This window comes from Pseudoliparis swirei, chromosome 18 (assembly GCF_029220125.1).
Source record: "Pseudoliparis swirei isolate HS2019 ecotype Mariana Trench chromosome 18, NWPU_hadal_v1, whole genome shotgun sequence".
NCBI lineage: Eukaryota > Metazoa > Chordata > Actinopteri > Perciformes > Liparidae > Pseudoliparis > Pseudoliparis swirei.
In genome coordinates this window covers 23,644,254-23,657,984 of record NC_079405.1, presented here as the reverse complement: position 1 = coordinate 23,657,984, position 13,731 = coordinate 23,644,254, and the positions used below count along the sequence as shown (strand labels likewise).

Below are 13,731 nucleotides of genomic sequence, written 5' to 3'. Positions count from 1 at the left end.
ATGCAGAATAGACCCTTTTAGTGTGTTACAGTAGTGTTACGTTTTTGTCTGTTCCAAATTAGAATAATTTGAATTTCTATCCTGTTGGGTGGCTTAATCTATAACAGTGCATCGTGACGGATTTCTGTCCTCGGCCACTCGGCCGGGTGCGGGAGGAGATCCTGTTTTTGACTCGCCGTTCATGTCATGGGGTGAGGTTCCCGGTTAATTCCATTTTATAATACAACTGTGTCTCTGTTGTTTGAGGTAAAAACCGTGCGATCTCCCCGTCACCCATGCATCATTACCCGTGACAGTTGCACCTGTGCCCTATACAGGACTGTCTCAGAAAATTAGAATATTGTGATAAAGTTCTTTATTTTCTGTAATGCAATTAAAAAAACAAAAATGTCATGCATTCTGGATTCATTACAAATCAACTGAAATATTGCAAGCCTTTTATTCTTTTAATATTTAATAATTTTTTAATTGCATTACAGAAAATAAATAACTTTATCACAATATTCTAATTTTCTGAGACAGTCCTGTATATCAACTACCTGCCACACTGCTCCACACTGCCACCTGTGGTCAACCTGAGATATGCCCCACACTCAAACATATAATACAGACTTGACTAACAACTCCTACACAGTGCATGCTAGTGTGTCAAAATAATAATACATAAAAGAATCTGTAACTAAACTGTACTTATATCGTCAAAAATGTAGCTAACAGTTTGCGTTTGAGGTATAAAATAACAGACAATAGACACGCTGAAGTAGAGCAGATGTATCTCAGAACCTTCCACCAATGCACATGTAACATTTGACTTTCCTTTACAAATCAGCTTCCGCATTACGCAGAAGCTTCTGAGTGAAATTCGCAGTGAAACACAACACGACGTAACGCGACATTGCCGACCACTACAAAGAAGAAGGAAATAAAGAAAACATTCCAGCGTGCACGGTCAGCACTATCAGTTCTGCAGATGAATGTCTTTTGAACGAGCGTCTCCGTTTGACGGATCCCGGTGACTCTAACTAACGGCCCCGCAGGCTTCATATTCCTGAAGCGGGGGGGGGAAGTCAATAAGTGCCCACTGCGTGTGCCAGTTATCGGACAGGCATAAAGGATGGCATTAACCGCGAGTGAGCGATCACTCGCTCAGATTGGATTGGGAGGGTTTTTGGCGTTGGGGGACGAGGCCACCGATACGTCTCGGGCCATTCGTCTGGTCTCCTGGACCAAGTGAGGAGTCAATCTGCCCTCTCGATTCTGATGCTGGATTCCCACTATGATCGGGTGACAGTTCCATCAATCGTCGAGCTCGCTGACCTTCCCATCCTTCAGTTGTTGTCACGGAGTCAGGAGCGTTGGCGTATGACCGACTGTCATCCGTCTTCTTTATTAAATCTCGGTATTGCTTAATTAACTGCGCGGCGTGATTGAACGGCGGAGGTTCAAGTGAATAACTTAAAGGGCAACCGGCATTACCGTCGAGTGTCATGTCGTTCTTTGTGGGAACGTAAGTGAACTAAAGTGCGAGACTTCTTCTTCCTGCAGAGAGAGAGGCGCGCGTTGGTTTTTCCGCTCCTGTAAACACGGTCCCATCAGTCAAACGCACTCCTTTCGGAGCAAGTGGTGTTTTGGCACCGATTCTATTTCCCTGCAGTAAAGACTGTGACCTTTCGGCGGTAATTAGTTTTACGCGTAATTTGACTGTTGATTTTGACACGAGAGAGAGACCGTGAGCCCACTCACAGCTCTAATAAGCTTGGCGGTGAAGAGGGAATCACGTTGGAGCTTTGAAAAGAAAAAATAGGACATTTGTTTGCACCTGAAAGGTCAAAAGTCAAGAGATTTGAAGGATCGTCAAATAAATGTTCTAATTGTGTCTTGAGAGCATCATACTTCCTGTTATGATGAATATGCTGTTGCGGGCAGGGAGGGTGCGTCTGAGGCTATATTGTTGAGAGAATTAGAGCATGACGAAAACTCATATTTGACTGAATCATGAAGCTAGTTTTACTGAAGGGAAATTTTGATTCACACTTAATCCCAAAAGTATGGTGTATTTTGACATACAAAGAGAACATTAACTTTGACAGTTAACAGATGACTTCTATAATCTATATTTCCTCACAAACATCAATACAATTGAAGATAATTCCTGTTGTCCAAAAACTATAAAATACAGAAAGGAGCCCCCCCCAGTCGTGAACAAACAAAGAAAGTGGGCACCGTTGTTTCTCGCGACTCAATCCAAAATGCGCTTATTAGAGTGACCCCTAAATGTGTATTAATCCACGTCTGAAAATAGCCCCCAACGAAACGAGCAGGACTGTTTTGTCGTCCAACGCAGGATAAAAATTGACGCGTTCAATTCAGACTGTACAGCATCCGCAGTCGACAGTGTGTCTTTCCGTTCGTCGGTGCAGCTGTTGGAGACTACATGATTGATGCGGCACATTTCCAATATATAGTGAACCACATAGATTAGATTTACCAATATGTTGCAGCTGATATGACGACTCAAACAAATAACAAAATCTGAGCGCAACCGTAACTCTTGCATTTTTACAGGAGGTCAAAAAGCCTCAACGCCGAAATCGCAAGAATAAAAATCACATTTCAAAAAGTTATTTTTTGTGCGATAGAGGAAGGAATGTTTCTCGAATCACCGGGATGCTCTCTGCTATCTTCAAGATGGAGCCCGTGTGCGCGATGACGACGCTCCTAACCACGTGACAGACTCGTAAATTAAATATTAGACGAGTGGACTTCCTTTTCTGGAAACCAACTCGGCCTGCAGAGTTGACCACAAACACACTTCTTTATTTTTTATTTTTTTACATGGCTTTTTGTCTGCCAACTGTGTAAATAGTAAACTCTACAATATGGGGTCAGATAAGTCTCAATAATTGCAAATGCACACAGAGAGACTCACAAATGCAGACACAAAGATTTTTGATGTACAAACGTACAGCGATCTACAAACAAATACATATAAATCCACATAGAAATGCATTTGAGAGTCTAATTGAATTGTTCTGTGCGCATTTGTGAATCTTCGTGTTTGCATTTGTGCGTCTCTCTGTGTGCATTTGCAATTATTGAGACTGATCTGACCCCTAGTACAATAACCTTGCCGTTTTATCATATGATGCATGTATTATGGCTACATGTGTTATTCCAGATATCTACCTATGGAAAGGGGGAATGCACCCAGAGCAATGCAGCTATTTCAAAAGGCTAAGCCAATTTACCTGAATTAATTAACTTGTGCATTCATTTTAATCTGCCAGACTTAATAATATTGTATTATCCGTACATGCAAGGGGTGAGCATTTCTTTAAAAAACTCATTGAGAACGTTGCATGTTCATTTGAGGCAGACTCCACCAAGCGCAATACGTTCAAACGTAATGTAGCTTTTACCCCTCACATGAATATGTAGCGTGGATCCCAAACTGGAATAATATACTCACCCCCCCCCCCCCAAAAAAATAGAGAGAAAAATATATTTAAATTAGAATTGTCTCATTAATTGACGGTGATTATGCAATCCCGAGGAGCTCCCGTTTCCCCTGCTCAGTGAACACGCTCTGCCTTCTGATGCAGCCGTTTAGCTCCGCGTGCGAGGGGTTTCTGCCTCTTCTCTAATTAAACGAGCATCCGCGGCGTCATAATCTTGTTCCCGGTGAGTAATCTTAAAAAAAGAAAGAAAAAGGCATTATTGGTGCGCACAATGGCGGCGTCCTCCCAGTTCACACCTGCTTTGTGGGGTCTTCACTCAGAACGCGCGTGTGCAACTGCATTCTAATTACGTTTTGATATCTAAGTCGCTTTACATTGCTGAAAACCCTGTTAGGTTGTAATTTTTGTTATTTTGACTTTGCACATGTACACAGGGGAAGTTTATGCTTTAAATTAATACATATAGGAAGATATTATAACTAGGGAATATTAGGGAGGATATTAATATATATTATGAATGTATTATGAAGCATAGGAGAAGGACACTGTATTGACTGTATTAGATGGTTAATATTAATGGCAGAAATAGTGTTTATATGTATTCCGTATGGGAACGAATGTTAGTTTATTGTTTCAATGTTGTCGCATGAACTGGAAGCCGGTTGAAGCCCGTGGCGTTGCTTGAATTCGGAAAGTAACATATGGGACTTTTATTGTGAAAGGGACTTTTTCACAGAACGGACCGGAAGCGATGTTTGTCCCGTGGTCATGACGTTTGACCCGGCTATTTTATTATCGTGGCCATAAGCCAACAGAAGTGCAGCATACTGAACTGACCAATGGAACTAACTTTTAAGATTAAGATGTGTGGTTGTCGATACTAATAAATACAGGTGTACTAGGGTGAGTTCGTCCTCTAGACCTTCTGAAGATTACTTTGCTTTTAGTCTGTGGCGAAATATTCAGTCCGGCCCGACGATCGTAGCTTCAATTTTTTGTTGAACTTCTTGCCATTTAATATTGTTAAACTTAATCCACCGCATTCTGATCCTGATTTCCACCGAGCACGAGACGTCCAGTATTTTGAACAAGCTTAATAACCCACAGGCTATATCCATATTTCCCGAATTTGTAGACATTATATATATATTCTATGGACGAGAGCAGACGCCCTGTACGGTGAAGTCCCCCCCTCCGCCCCGCCCTGCAGAACGCCACTCCTCGGTTTAACACTTGTTAGTCCGCGGAAGAAATCCGCGACGTCTCCAAGGTTGTTCTTTGAAATTGGCGGGACTCCAGCCGCGCTTCAGCATTTTCCCTCTACGTGTCACAAACTTTTGATGGATGATGCTACTCCTCTACCCCGGCCCCCCTCCGCCTCCCGAGGCAAGGATAACTGATGGGCAGAGGGCGCTCCCCGCTCAATACTCGCTGCCCTTGATTAGTATGTCTATCGATTCTATATCAGTGATTATGTAAAAGATGGATGCCCATAATTCGTACTGATGAACGGGCTTTGCATTGTTCAATAATGGGAATAACAGCTTCTCACTTACATGACCGGAGATGTCGAGAAGGGCCATCGCTCCAAAAGAAAAGTTGGTAAAGACGGAGCTCGCCTAGACACAATCCCATTTGCGTGGGAGTTTAGTTCAGTTTATATATATATATATATATATATATACATATTTACGTTTATATATATTTAATACTGTAGTGTTTCAGCAGTGTTAGACACACACATTCTTTGCTAAGGGGTGAGATGCTCTGATGTCACCAGAATGGGCTTTAAAGCCTTTGAGGGGAACAAATTAATACATACTCATTTAAATGCAAATAAATCCTCTAGACTCCTCTCAGCTGGTGTGATAATGTAGAGTGAGTATATTGACTTAGTTAATGAGGTGTAAATAGCTAATGGGTGTACTCTTCTCTGGCTTTAACTTTTTTTTATCTGCAACACACTACCAATATATCTATCACTCTTAAGGTGAGGTAAAGCGGCGAGACACAATTTAGGATTTACTAAAAATATTTTTCACCGACGTCACAAGCGTTGCTGTTGGGGGGAAAAAGGCTCAGCAGCGTCTGTGATGCCCGTGTAGCTCAACTTATCCTTGCATAGCGTGTGATATCTTACAACAAGTCTTTTGTCGTGCTTTTTCTTCGTCTTCGAATTTTCCACCAACGAGATCGGTGCGTTTTGAGGCAACGAAACCACTTGATTTGGAAAAGAGTCAAATCTGTCAATAATGACGGGGTTCCCAGCTTTTGGCGAAGATAAACTGTGTGGTTTGGTTGATTGTTTAATGAAAAACTTGCTTTTACATTTCTCCAGTGGGATTTGGGGTTCCGAGTGTTAAATCAGCGTTGACCTTTGGTGGTCACAAATCGTACCCATCCATCCATCCCGACTGATTGACATATCGTTTCGCTCTTTATACTCCGTCACCTGGCTTCCCCCATGTCTGAAAAGAAAAGCCAAGGCCATAAATGCCTTTAAACTTTCATTATTTCATATATCCGTCAGGTGGCGACTCCTCTGGTTGCAACAATTAGTCAATGAGAACATTACTCTACTTCTCTTTTGATTCATGACCTAAATTAGTTTATGGTCTCAATCTCTAGCGTCAAGTCTTCTTCAATTCAGCACGATGTTTATTTAGTAAAATATGGTCCATTTATATGGAGGACTTAAAATGTCTTAAGTATAAATAAATAAATGCATGAATAAATATAGGAATAAATATATAAATGCTTAAATACATGTATAAATAAATACAGGAATAAATGAATAAATGCTCAAATAAATGTATGAATAAAGAACTAAATACAACAAATAAATGCTTAAATAGGTGTATAAATACATTTATTTATCTATTTATGTGTCCACGCGTATTTCTTTTATTTATGCGTGACATTTATGTGTCCTTGTATGCAAATGAGCTTTATACATTTATTTATTTCTACATTTATTGAAGCATTTATTTATTCCTATTAATTTACACTTTTATTTAAGCATTTAAGAATAAGAATATACACTTTTATTAATCCCTAAGGGGAAATTAGTTCTCTGCATTTAACCCATCCTTAGTTATTAAGGAGCAGTGGGCTGCGGTGAAGCGCCCGGGAAGCAACTGGGGGTTCAGTGCCTTGCTCAAGGACACTTCGACTTGCAACTAATGGGGAGAGCGGGGATCGAACCCACAACCCTGCGGTTGCAGGACGGCCCTCTTACCCCACTGAGCTAAAGCCGCCCCTATCTATTTATTCCTATATTTAGTCATGCATTTATTTATACTTAAGACATTTTAAGTCCTCCATACATTTAGAGTCAAATAGTTTATAAAGAAGGGAATGCTTTTGGGGCGAGGCTACAGGCTGGTACCACAGAGTGGTTTGGTACCTGTGGCTGAGTGGTGAGCAGGAGGGTCGTCCTTCAATCAGAGGATCTGCGGTTCGATCCCCGGCTCCGCTACCCCATGTCGATGTGTCGAGACACTTAACCCCAACATTGTGTGAATGTTAGTTAGTGCTGTTAGTTAGTGCTGGTGGAACCGTAGCTCCTCCAATTAGTGTAGGAATGGGTGAATGATCTCATGCAGTGTTAAAGTGCTTCTGGTGGTCGGTAGACTAGAAAAGTGCTATAAGTACATGTCAATTTAACTTTGTGGTAAAAGGATTTGTTTTTCTTTGTGAATTATTTGATTGCTACACTTGCCCGTTTTGAGTTGGTATAATTGATCAGCTATGAATTTACCACTTCATAAAATGTCTGTGAATAGGTTTGTTCTGTTATTTTCGGATTTTCTGTTTTCATGTGTGCAAACGCACCGCGAGGACTGAACAACATTTAATGGAATAACGGAGTTTGTGTTTCTTCTGAATCGCAATATGTTATAATCACACGTGTCAATAATATTTTGTCCATTATCCGATAATTTCAATGACCCCAAAGCGCACCATACAAATCGATAGCACCATAAACAACAACTCCGTGAAGTCGAATAAGCACCTCTGTAAAACACTTTTAATAAAAATCACCGTCAACTATTTACATGTGATTCAATTCTAGAACGGAGCGTAAAAAGAGAGCGCTGACACACACACACACGCACATTATCCACCATGACAAAGAGCATCCTTAAGGAGTCGCAGGTTGTAATGAATCTTGCGGTCACGGTTGGACGGGCTCGTTGAAGTATGATAAGTCGCGCTGGCATTTGGAGAGCTCATGTGTCTGGGATGTGATCATCAGCCTAATCTGGATCATTGTTTGTAATGCCGGGGCCCAGGTTTGCAATAATTAACGCTAATTGAGCTAGATGGGGCATCGCGCTCGCTCACTCTGAGATTATGAATCATTGTTAGCCCAGCCTCCCCTTTTTTGAAAATGACACAATGGCGTTTAGTGTAAGCTCGGGCGCAAAAAAACCCAAACAACTGTTTTGAGTAAATACGCTAAAAAAGGAGTTCTGTTCGACCGCCGTTCCCTTTCATGTGAATTGAATGGGAGCGTTATTGGAGACGTCCCTCGCAGGCAAACCGTGTGCTTTCATGCTTCCTTTTGAACTCTTGAACATGTGCACAGCTGTGTGCACTCTGAGAAGCATTCCTTTTGGTGGAGCCCCCCCACGGTGTCCGAAAAACCCCGCGTCTGAAATCATGCTCTCCTCCAGCCCTCTTCACAACACAATGCTTCTTTTTGCTCTATTTTTTTGTTTTTTTTTGTTGGATTTCCCCAGTATTGCGGCATGCTTTCAGCACGGGCGAGGCCACGTCCGTGGATTCCGGACAGGGACCAATCATGGGCTTTAGTGAAGCAGCCCCCCTCCCACACACTTCAAAAATCACAAGAGCTTTGATCTCAGCCAAAAATAATGCCAAAAAGACTTTCTTTCTTTTATTTCTTCTTTTTTTGGGGAATAAATTCAGTACCTTAGATGTCTCTTGCTCGTGTCCACTTTGTTCTATGGGTTCGTATTTTGGGGAGGCTTGGGTGCTTTTATCTAACCTTCTATCGCTTCTTCAGATGAAAGTAAGTGGTGGGCCCTACTAAAAAAAAAGAAGAAAAGATTCTGTTTCCATTTTGGAGCAGCCAAAATTGTAGAAGACAGAAAAATCCATTAACAATTAACCATGAATTCAGGCCATGTTTGGATAAGACGAGACGGTCTTCCATATTCCTAAGCGTCTTACTGTAAATGGACTATAAATAATTATTGTAAAAAAATGCGCAGAAGGGAGGAGCGAGCTCCCGTCGGTGATCGCTGACGAGCAACAGCGACCAGAGATGAAGCCGACCGTCGACGGGGAAGTCAATTAGCCGGGCTTCATTAATCACCTCTGAGTGACAGTCGAGAGCAAACCAGACGGCCGGCGTTCCTTGGAAAAAGGACGCGGGATCGTAGCGATTTGTGAAATATGACTAGCTATAAAAACAAATGGCCTAATTTAAGCTCGGAGGCCAAAACGAGCTCTGCACACGTCATAAACCTCCAGGAAAGCGTCTTAAATTCAAACCCTCGGACACCTTTTCCCTTTTTTGTATTTGTTTTCACTTTTATGAGTCGGTTACTACCCTGCAGGCGACGGACGACTTTTTCTTCTTCTTCTCACAGCCCAGGAAATATAATTTGGAGGGACAGTGATTCGCCGAGTAAAAATGGCTGAAGACAGGTAATTTGTCATCCCATCTATGGACGGCACTCAGACGCTCAATTATTCCGCTGCGGAGATGGCGTCTTGTTTTTTTCTTTCTTTTCTTCTTCCAGTAAAAAGCAGGGACAAACAAATTCGTAAATCAAAAGTTAGATTTACATGTTACGAGCACTTTAATTCTGCACTTCCTTTCCCACTTTGACGCTGTGTAAATAATTCACGCCCGATATGCTGCCTGGATGCAAGAAAGCCGCGTTCAAGTCGAATTGACTTAATGTGGGAGATGTTGTGACGGTATTGAACGGGCGGGCGCTTATGTTTTCTTCAGATCGGAGCCTTTGAAGGACAAATGATGGAGCTTCTGCATCACTGTAGCCCTGCTGCTTCATCATATGAAACAGGGGAACCAGGAATGAGTTTAACTTCGTCATCTTATGGCAATATTCTCTCTGCATGCAGCAGTTACCTCAGTGATTTCATTATTGTTTTATGTCACCTTTGCAGCCCATTACCACAGGTTGTTCATGTCTGTGAGCAGTTTAACCACACGGACGTTTCTTAAGATAGTTCCTTTTTATTGGCACGAAGAGGTCAAACTATACATGTATTAATTAGGAAGGAACTGACGATATCGATACGTTATCTTCCAAAAGGTTCCTTAGTGTTTTCTCCTTGCGTTTTCTTACATGGTTAGGTTTAGGAAAAGATGGGTTGAGATAAAGACGGAAGGGGCGGATGGGGAAGTGGCGGACGGGGAAGTAGCGGGCAGTAGTGGCGGGCGGAAGTGGCAGGCGGAAGTGGCGGGAGGGGAAGTGGCGGATGGGGAATGTGTCACTCTTTAAATCATCACCTGTCCTCGCTCACAATAACAACTTTCACGTTACAAATTGATTTGTTACGTGAAAAATTTATTTTTGTGGGGTAAGTAAGTAAAGTGTATTTATGTTGCACTTATCACAGACAGTGTCACAAAGTGCAGTACAGTAGTCGATTAAAACAATGTGTCAATAACAGGGGCCAAAACATAACAGTTAAAAGAGCAAAGTACTTACACAGTAAACGATGGTGCAATAAAATAAATAAAGATAAAAAGCAGGCCGTAGAATATTGCCTGATGTTAAGCACCTGGGCTTCCTGTCTTAGTGTCATTCTCAGTATTCTCTGACTTCCTCTCGTCTCACTCTCCTTCACTTTGTCCTTAGAGTCTGGAGTCCTTCGCTGTCACACTCCGGCACTCCTTGTGCACAAACACAAACGGACCTTAACCGGGCCCTGAGCCGCACGGCGACTCCGTTTCTGTCGCAGCTGGCGGCCGACCGGCGGTCACAAACACCGGCGGTCACAAACACCGGCGGTCACAAACAGCTCCTGGGGGCTGACGCTCCACTGCCTCAATTTTTGGCTCATAAATAAATACAAAAGTTATCCGTAGTTAGTGTCCTACCGAACTGTGTTGAGGTTCAAACACTTCCGAGGCACGGGAATGACAGCAGTGTGGTCATTCATGGTCACACGTAATAATAACCATGAATAAATGGTAAATGAAGAGTTAATATAGTTAGTATAATGAAGCAAATGTTTGTTTTTTCCTTCATAATTAATCGTGTTTGCAAAGGATAAGTGATGCTATCATTTCTGTTATGTTAGAATTTATTGTAGTTACAATTAAATAATACAGGACTGTCTCAGAAAATTAGAATATTGTGATGAAGTTCTTTATTTTCTGTAATGCAATTAAAAAAACAAAAATGTCATGCATTCTGGATTCATTACAAATCAACTGAAATATTGCAAGCCTTTTATTCTTTTAATATTGCTGATTATGGCTTACAGCTTAAGAAAACTCTAAAATCCTATCTCATAAAATTTTAATATTTCCTCAGACCAAGTAAAAAAAAAAGATTTATAACAGCTGAGTGTTTGTCAAGGCTCAGGAAACCCTTGCAGGTGTTTCGAGTTAATTAGACAATTCAAGTGATTTGTTTAATACCCTACTAGTATACTTTTTCATGATATTCTAATATTTAGAGATAGGATATTTGAGTTTTCTTAAGCTGTAAGCCATAATCAGCAATATTAAAAGAATAAAAGGCTTGCAATATTTCAGTTGATTTGTAATGAATCCAGAATGCATGACATTTTTGTTTTTTTAATTGCATTGCAGAAAATAAAGAACTTCATCACAATATTCTAATTTTCTGAGACAGTCCTGTAAGTGTATAAGTCATATATTGTGCCATGGCTGATAAGGGATGATAACAAATGCTCACTGATTATATTAGTACACTATTTAGTTACAGTTTATTGTTCCATACATTATATTATATTTAAGACTATATGAAGGATTTGTTAATGATTATATTTCTAACCACAGCTGCACCCTTCAAATAACAATTATAGACAGTCAAAAAAACATGTATTAAATGATAGTTTATAGATCATTGACAAACCATTTATTAACTGTTAACAGATATTGAATATACCATGTCAAATCTTATGGGTGCAACAAGAACATTTTAAAATGCCATAACTTATAAAATTACAAATGTATGTTGCCGAAAGCTAAAACAAGTATGATAGCATCACTAATCCAGTCTCAGAATGAGCGTAAAAGTGCCAAATCTGGCATCAATCTTTTAGAAAACTATATGAAGGGAGTTGGTTTCTTAATAGAGCTTAAGAGCCTCAAATAGCTATTAGTTAAACTGTCCTTGTGGGTTAAGAAGAGATTTATGTTTAAAGAAATAATTAAAGGCTGCTCCTAATTGACTTGTCCTGCAGCCAATATGACATATATTAGCTGACCTTATAGTCCTCTTCATAAATCAGTGAGCCCAATAATTTTACATTTAGATCACTTGGAGCCGAACTAATCAGTAATCTCATTTCAAAGTGGATTGGCTGCACTTTTTGCGGGGAGCAGGTCTGCAGTAGAAAGCGCCCGTGACTCGAGAATATGCTGCGTATTCCAGAGAAAGGTCAATTAAGGTTAATTAATCCAATTTTGAGAATATGTATGGATCAATCCGAGACCCTCCTGTCTTCCTGTATTAATTCGCCGTATATGTCTCTTCTTTTGTTAAGCGCATTCATGAATGCCCTTTGACCTCGAAGCCGGCGTCATGAATGTACAAACGAAATAGAGAAGAAAAAGAATGGGAATACATTAATAATGAATGAGAATGAATTAAAAATGCACTTTAGACGTTGTTAAGTGGGGAATGGAAATAGACAACTGAGAGGACCTGATTGCTTTGCTAATTTAATAATGCTGCCATGTAACTATCGCCATAATTGATTCATGTTTTTACTGCCGTTTCTTTCAAATATCTGCACAGACTTGGATTAAATTGCTTCGCATTTGTTCTCGGGTTAAAGTGCTTTCAATAAGAACCCATTTGCCCTACTCCCCCCCCCCCCCCCCCCGCCCTTCATCGTTGCAGACATGAAGCCGCCGCGTGACGTGTGAATTACATTTACCCCGGCTCCACCAGGATGTGAACCATTAGTGTGGGCGAGTCATTGAGAGCCGCCGCCGCCGCGACCCGGTATCGTTTCCATCACTTGTCGAAAATTAAAATTAGTTGGGTTTTCCACAGTACTTCTGGCGTCAAAAACCACACCGGGAATAGCTTTGTAATGTTCAGTGGGCGTGATGAATGAAAGGTAACCTGATTACCGAGGGCTATTCAAACCCCTCATGTGCGACCCGCCACAGCAACCCTTCTCTGCTTAGCAGCGCGGCGGCAGATTGCCGCTTGGCTCGTGTTAGTTGGTGTGCGTCACTATTGATTTAAACTGTTGGGTTTTTTCAAAGCTGGTTGAGATCATGCAAGGCTTCCATTTGTTATATGGAAAATACAATTCCCCGAGCCTGGGTACAGTAATACTCCTGGGTTTTTTTGTTTTGTTTTCTCACTCTCTCCACTGTGTCTCTTTCACAATGCAATGACTTGGCAAGTTGTATTATGTCCTCCACAGCATGCCAGCACTTCATGTCGTCTTTAAAACCACGAAAGAATGTATTAAAGCCCAAGAATTATTTATATTTCTAAACAGGAAACTTGGATCTGACATTGAGAGAAATGAAGCAGGTGCTCCTGAGGCCCCAAAATCAAAGAGTACAATTTCCAATGTGGAAGAATTCCTCGAGTTCTGAAGACATTATTCTGTACATCCGTTCATCTGCATTCATATTCACACTCGAAAAGACACTTTCAGTCATGCATCTGGTCTTATTAAAATAGACGTCTGGCTTCACTAGGAAACTTTTAAGTTTAGGCAACACAACTACTTAGTTAAGTTTAGGGTAAACATCATCCTTTGGGTCAAAATAACCACGGACGTTGCGCCATCGCTAGAGTGCATAAGTTGTGTGACAAAAAAACATCAAGATTGACTTATCATTTCACATGGGGGAAATGGGTTTTTCTGGCTGAGGATCGCTTTTTGTTGGACCCCCTCCTACTCCCACCCAGTGTGCCACAACTTCGTTGTTGATTACTTGGATAGCATACAAAATAGTTTTGTCGGATAGCCACGAATTACGGCGCATTATTTTTTCGTAGGTCTCGAGACCAGCCTGATATAGCGTAGACAGTTTTACAACATG

At 41.0% G+C, this 13,731-nt stretch overlaps 1 protein-coding gene across 1 annotated transcript in view; it reads left to right on the top strand.

Moving 5' to 3' along the window:
• Positions 1-13,731, top strand: part of cntn4 (contactin 4) — a 171,183-nt gene that overhangs the window by 60,918 nt on the left and 96,534 nt on the right. The gene's annotated exons all lie outside the window — the stretch shown is intronic.